Source organism: Bison bison, unplaced genomic scaffold, assembly GCF_000754665.1.
Source record: "Bison bison bison isolate TAMUID 2011002044 unplaced genomic scaffold, Bison_UMD1.0 scf7180017864198, whole genome shotgun sequence".
NCBI lineage: Eukaryota > Metazoa > Chordata > Mammalia > Artiodactyla > Bovidae > Bison > Bison bison.
Window position 1 is genome coordinate 3,794,249 of NW_011494770.1, and position 7,323 is coordinate 3,801,571.

A 7,323-nucleotide genomic window follows, 5' to 3' on the forward strand; every position below is an offset into this window, starting at 1 on the left:
CATTGGAAGGACTGATGTTGGAGCTGAAACTCCAATACTCTGGCCACCTGATGTGAAGAGCTGACTCATTTGAAAAGACCCTGATGCTGGGAAAGACTGAGGGCAGGAGGAGAAGGGGACAGTAGAGGATGAGATGGTTGGATGGTATCACCGACTCAATGGGCATGGGTTTGGATGAACTCCGGGAGTTAGTGATGGACAGGGAGGCATGGTGTGCATCGGTTCATAGGATCGCAAAGAGTCGGACATGACTGAGTAACTGAACTGAACTGATAAATATTTGTTGAACAATCTGAATTCCTATCACTGAAAACTGAATGTAATATTAAGAAACCATATGTAGGCACTTCCCTGGTGGTCCAGTGGTAAAGAATCTGCCTTCCAATGCAGAGGACAGGATTCAGGATCCATCCCTCGTTGGGGAACTAAGATTCCACGTGCCTTGGGGCAATAAAGCTTCCGTACCACAACTAGAGAAGCCAGTGTGCCACAATGAAGATCCAGCATGGCCAAAATAAATATATAAATTAATTAATTAAACTATCAAATTATTTTTTTAAAAAGATACTATATGATGATTCAATTAACAAAAAACATTTGCATTTCATATTAGCAATGAGAATTATTTTTTTGGAAATATTGAATAGAGGCATTCAATATTCTAAATAATACTAACTGTTGCTAGGGAAAGGCTCTTCCACTCTTGGAGGTTGTGGCAAGCTGATTTGACCTGAGAGGTCTAGGGGGAGACCTTTCAAGACGTGATGAAAGCCCCATAGCTGCACTCAGTTTATGTCAACTTAGGTCTCAATATGGCTCCTACTTTTATACTTCCATTCTAAATTTTGTTACTTAAAAAATCAGTTTTAAAAAGAGGACATTCTAGTACTTTGTTTACAAACTGAGAATTGTGTATATCTTGCAAACTAAGGGAAAAAATTTGGAAAATTTAGCTCTCATTTATTTTGATACTTACTGATTATAAACCAATAGGCATTCTTAAAATATGATTGGATTTCCAGTAGTATAGACTCTATTTTGCCAGTTTGTGTGTGCTAAGTTGCTTCAGACATGTCTGATTCACTGTGACCCTATAGATTATAACCCATCAGGCTGCTCTGTCCATGGGATTTCCCAGGCAAGAATACCAGAGAGGGTTGCCATGCCCTCCTCCAGGGGATCTTTCCTACCCAGGGATCAAATCTGCATCTGCTTTCTCTCCTGCACCAACAGGCAGGTTCCTTACCACTAGCACCACCTGGGAAGGCATTTTGCCTAGATATTTATAAAGTATCAGAAGAATCTGAATTATATTATCTTTACCACACACAATTCCTCATACTCTTTGTTCTGCTAATATGCAATATACAGGTGCGTGCTACCCAAACTGAGATCCATGGACCAACAGCATCAGTATCACCAAGCAATGTCTTAGAAATTCAGAACCCAGATCTACTGAACGAAAAGTATCCAGACATTCATAGGCACATTTAAGAGTCACTAATATGGACAACTCTTGATTGGCCAGGTAAATAGGAATGAAAATAGAAAATACAAAAAAGCTTCATATTAGACATACATCTTTTTGTTTGTTTGTTTTTTAGTATAGCCAACATATAACATTGTATTAGTTTCAGGCGTACAATACGACGACTCTCGGTATTTATATGTATTGCAAAATGCTCACAAAAAATTTAGTTAACATCCATCACCAGTTACAAATTTTTTCTCCTAACAAGAATTTTAAAATCTACTCTTTTAGCATTTTTCAAATGTATAATACAGTATTACTGATGACAGTCACCATGCTGTATATTACATGCCCATAATTTCTTTATTTTATACCTAGAAGTTCGTACCTTTTGACCGTGTATGTAAACATACATCATGACTTCTTCCTTGTCAATATTTTCAAGAATTGCTGTTATTATCAGGAATGGCTGACTTTTAATTTCATTTCTCTCTATTATTAGGAATGATCAGTGAAAGGAGAAGCAACGGGCCACTCATGGATAGACTGAACATTTCAGGATACTATGAGATCTTGGTCAAATCACTTGCATGAGGAAGAGCCCAACCGAGAAGTCCTGAAAAGTAAAACAAGGATCTGGGGAGAGAGAGAGACAGCCCTGAGGCCAGCGGCTACAGAGGCGGTAGAGAAGAACTTCAGCCTGGCAAGGGCGTATGATATTTGATGCATTGACTGGATATTGTTCTCTGCTTCCTGTCTTCTGGATATAGAGATATACGGCATTTAAAAGGGAAAATGTGTTTGAATTTCAGATAAAAGTAATGTTTAAAAAAAAGTTACAGCCAGTCTTGGGAATAAACTCCAAAAATGTTATTTCTACCAGCACCATGTCACTCGTTTGTAGAGATGGAGAGGCACCTGGAGGGCCATTTCTGCATAAACACATGACGGGCAGAATCTGGAGATGACATTTCCTTTGCCAAGTTCGAGACCCCTAGTCAGAGGGTGATTTACACGTCAATTTGCAGTGTTTGGGTCAGCGTTCCAGGCTGTCAGCTCGGCACCGCCCTGCCCTTCTTTAACAAGCGCCATCAGAGCTCAAGCTACACGGGGCTTTGAAAGGTTGGTCAAAGACCACATTGTGTTCATCCTGCTGTAGGAGAGGCTGCACTAATTTGGACTGTGACTTGGCTTGTTATCCCCCCGGCTCTTCCCAAGGTCTGAGCCAAGTCTTTGTCAATCAGTGGTGTCACATCATTCAAGGATGGTGGCCTTCCCTACCCTTGGAGTAGTTTTTAGAATAAATTTCAGGAAGACATTAGGACAGTGTTATGTAATTCTGCCTACTCAATACCAAGAACAGTCACCATGAAACCTGTCTGTAGATTAATGGAAAGGAGGTATCTGGTACATTTAATTCATATACTAGTTGGCACAAGGAATGTCAAATTTGAGCCAGAAAGTCTGGCTTGAGTTCTCCCTTTGCCACTTATTTTGTGCCTCAGTTTACTTATCTATAAAATCAGTATATGAGCTATCTCTCACTGTAAAAATAAAGATCATGTAGATCAATTTGTAAACTATGAAAAGATATTATACAAATTAAGATGTAGCCACATCTGAACTAAAGAACTGATTCAATGGGATCAGTTCTGCATGTTAGAAGACTGTATGTCAAAGCCAAACATTTCAAATTCAAGCATTATCTTAAAAAGCCGGAATTATCGAGAATCTTAGGGATCATAGGGATTATTTAGCAGCAAACAATAATTAGGTTTCCACTAATATGAATAGTTCCCAATTACAATGATAACTGTAATTGCCAAGTAAAGCTTTAATGGAAATGTTCTTTAAGCTAATGAAGCAGATGGACACAAGTGAACAGAGCACAGCTTTTTCTTTTTCTATAGGTAATGGCTGAAATAGGTAAAACAAATGGCTATGACGCAGCTCTACCTAGCAAAGGCACTCTCTCTCCTCTTCCTCCTTTACACAGGAACTTGCCCCATTCTCCTGGTTTTAGGAGATCACAACAGGCCATCCACTCCAAAAAATCTCTTTACTTTTTCTCTTCTCCTATCTTATTGAGTACTGATTACCTCTGTGGGTCTGTTCTTCTGATCCTTGCTTTACTAGGTTTTATCTCTAAATGAATCCTCCTCCAACTCTGGTCTCTGTCAAATCAAGAGTATAGTTTTCTGAAATTCTTCTCTCATTAGTAAAGTGTGTAAAAGATGATTCTTCCTTATTGTCTCATCCTGTCCTTCTGAACTTTTAATGGTTACTTAAAATATTTTACTTTTTTATATCAGAGGTTTTGTGTGTTTTTTAACATGTAGAAACATGGAGATATGATGAAAGAAAAGAGCATCATTCTTACGTTCAACGATTCGAAAGTCTACTGGAAGTGTTCGTGAATTACAAAGGTATTCTTAATTTCTTACAGGAAAGACATTTTGGGGGCAGGGTGGTATTAGGGTCTGAGATAACTCGTCTTGGACACAAAGTGCATTCAAGTCCATTTTGGTTAGAATTTATGAGGGCAAACTGGTGAACTGGGAAGGGATTCTAACAGCCATCCTGGCAAACACTTCACTGGGCATATTACTCAATGAAAAGACTCAAGTTTCCTAAGCTTCTCTACCCTTCATAAATTCAGTGTAAACAAACAGCCAACTAGTAAACTTTTGATCTAGATTTCCTTTATACAACCTGCACAGAGAGACCTTAGGCACCAACTCTGCTAGGTCTCACCTGGGTAGGCCAGAGGACCAAAGCTTTGGCACTTGGATAGTAAGTGGCTGACTATATGAATATGTATTAATAAGTGTTGCTCAGCAATTATATGAGTGCTCAGAGTAACATTCTTTTGGGGCCCTCGGCATCTCCTAAATACTCCTACAACTATCAGTCAATATTTTTTCTTAAAATGTAAAAGATCTTTCAGTCTTTTAGAAAACAAAATTTGTTGAGGCAGCAGCATTTGCTCTTTTATGGTCATAGATGAAAAGGACCAGAGTCTGCCAGAAATGGTACCTCAGGAGGAGGACTGAAAAATATAATGAATTTCAGATCTCCACTGCAGAGAAAAAGAGACTGTGATTTTCCCATACTAGCTGGAGATTTCTTACTCCTTCTGAACCAAGTTGGGTAACAATTTAAATATTAGAATAGAATGTGTTTGTCCTCGTTACATTTTGAGCCAATAATGATGTAGTCCTATTTTTCATGTCTGTTTTAAATCATTCTAGAGGATATTCATCATAGTTATTATTAATAGTATAAATGATCAACCCTGAGATATTAGTTTAAAAATTAATTGTGTATGCCTGTAGTTATGATTCAAATCCCATGAAAACTGGAAACATGGGTATGAGATGTAATGCAATCCCAAGACAGAACCCATCATAGGAAACAGGTTGTAGACCTGATGACAATCAGAAAATAGGAGATTTTTAGAAAATTCCTAAGAAATTTAATAGGAGTAATTATAATTTTTTAATAAATAACTGCAGAGTTTATGGTTCAGTTTTTATATCTAATCTTCATAACAACTCAGGAAGATATATTATGTTTCCATTTTTCATATGATGAAACTAAGGTTCCAAAAGATGGAATAACTGGCCCAAGTGACTTAATTATTAATTTCTCTCTGATTACAAAGCCACTATGCCAACTGCATTGCTGGTCTCAAATTTTCCTTTTTGTTTGGCCTCCAAAATCAATTAATGTTTGTTTGAGAATTAAAAGGTAATAATAAAAAGTAATTAATTTTTTCAAGAATTAAAAGGTAAGTCTGCAGTTTATAGCATTAGGCAGTTAAGAGTATTTTAAAATGAAGAAAATATTAAAGTCAAGTGGAAAACATGAACTATTCAGATACAAATTTTAGAGTGACTTGAATTCAAAGACCAAAAGCAAAAGAATGGGTTCTTCAATGATTTTCAGGTTTCCTCTATTTAAGTGGAGTGGGTAGATATTTTAGTTTTCAACAAATTGTTATTTTCCTTCTCATTCAGAATTCAAAAGGTTGTTGAATTCTGTTCTAGTAAGTTTATAAAGTTTAGATATTCATTAACTGTCTTCTAATAAAATCAGGGAGAGTGTAGTGGATTGTATTTGATTTTATGTGTTCCCTACAATTTTGGGTATTAATTATTATTTGTGGTTTCATTCATAAACATAGATGGTATCTATTGGAAATACACAAAGTGCTTGCTTTTTCAAAGGAAGTTATCACTTTCTGTTCATTAGACAGCACTGAAAAAATTTTAATGGACTAGGTATTAATTCAATTCAACACTGATCAGTAGGAACTTGAAATCTTATAGCATATTTTCTTTCCTTCAAATAAAACCCACTCCCAAGAAATCTCCAAGAGTAGTGAGTTTCTGGTTCGTTTTTCTGAAGCTGAATGCATTCTGTGCACAGGGCCATTACCTGGGCTTTCTCTGGATGTGGTGTGAGCCTCAGCATCCATATGGAAACTGTCAGTTCCTTTGATGGCCCCACCCATTTCACTTCTATTGGGGCCACAACTCTTAATCAAAGTCACTTCAAAGACCGCAAACAGATTGATTCATATGTGAATGTTCCCCAAACCGTCTTCCAAAGGAGGAGGGCTTCTAGTCTTATGTTCCTTTGAACCTACTGTTGCTCATTTACTAGTATTTACTTTGCATGGCCTATGTCTGAACCATGGAAATTGGAAAACAAACTCCTATTCAGTAAGTCATGTCAAAGGTGACTGCAGAGTCGGAGAGTTGACTGTGGGACAGACATTCTTTCTGATCAGGAGGCCTCTTTTGCAGCGCTGCTGTCTCCACAGTTACATACCTGTCCATGGAAGCCTTTCGTTTATCTTGTCTATGTGGGAAGTCCTAGACGATGCCATCAATCTGGGAGATGAGAGAGATGCCCATTGACATCCCAACAATGGTTATAGGGGGAAAAAAGAGAGAAAGAAAGAAAAGGAAAATTAGCTGAATTCTGAACAAAGTTCTTTTGAGCTGTACTATGATCATAGGAAAAATCCAGTAAGCACTCTGTTCATAAGCATATTTTGTGCTCTGTCAAACTAAACAAAGATTTCCACCTAAGAACATAAAATGGACACTGTCCAAGGGCCCAGTGAATAGGGGGACAGGAAATCACCACATTCCTGAGTTTTCTTACAGAGGAAACTCACATTTCCCTAGAACAGTGCATACACCATGCCTCACTAATGGTCATTTATGAGGACCATATTTCCTGTTGGCTATTCTTAAAATAGTTATTTATGTGGTTCTGCCAGGTCTTAGTTGCAGCCTGTGGAGTCTTTAATTGTGGCATGTGGGGTCTAGTTCCCTGACCAGGGATCAAACCTGGGCCCCTTCATTGGGAGTGAGGTGTCTTAGCCACTGGACCACCAGGGAAGTCCCACTGTTGGTTAACTTTGTGGGCAGAGTCAGTGAAGGGGTGCAGTGTATGTCCTATTTCTGTGGTCCCCAAACCAGAGTTGCTAGTGTTATTACTAGTTGAGACGGCACATCGAAAAATGTGAAAATTGGGTTCTTCTGAGATATATTCAAAACATCTTAATGTTTTTTTGATGAGAGAAGTTCAAGAAATCAGAATGAATTATGTGTCTTTTCTTCTCCTGCAAAAAAACAAAAACAAAAACACACCACTTTGCACATGCATTTCTCACTCTGCAGTGTTGTCAGGTTCAATTGTGAGCGTGTGTGTGGAAGGGTCTGGAAAATACAAGGTGCTTCACACCCTCACAAGCATCATCAGCATCAGCATCATCTCTAACAGGATTCTTTGGAAGCCTAGCTGAATGCTGTGTCTATGACAGAAGCTGAACCTCA

The 7,323-nt window shown here is 38.1% G+C and overlaps 1 non-coding gene across 1 annotated transcript; it reads right to left on the bottom strand.

The window, feature by feature from the left end:
* Positions 1 to 6,813: 6,813 nt before the first annotated feature.
* On the bottom strand, positions 6,814 to 6,885 carry TRNAG-CCC. The gene has a single exon. It is a non-coding gene; the product is annotated as a tRNA-Gly (tRNA).
* Positions 6,886 to 7,323: the final 438 nt, after the last annotated feature.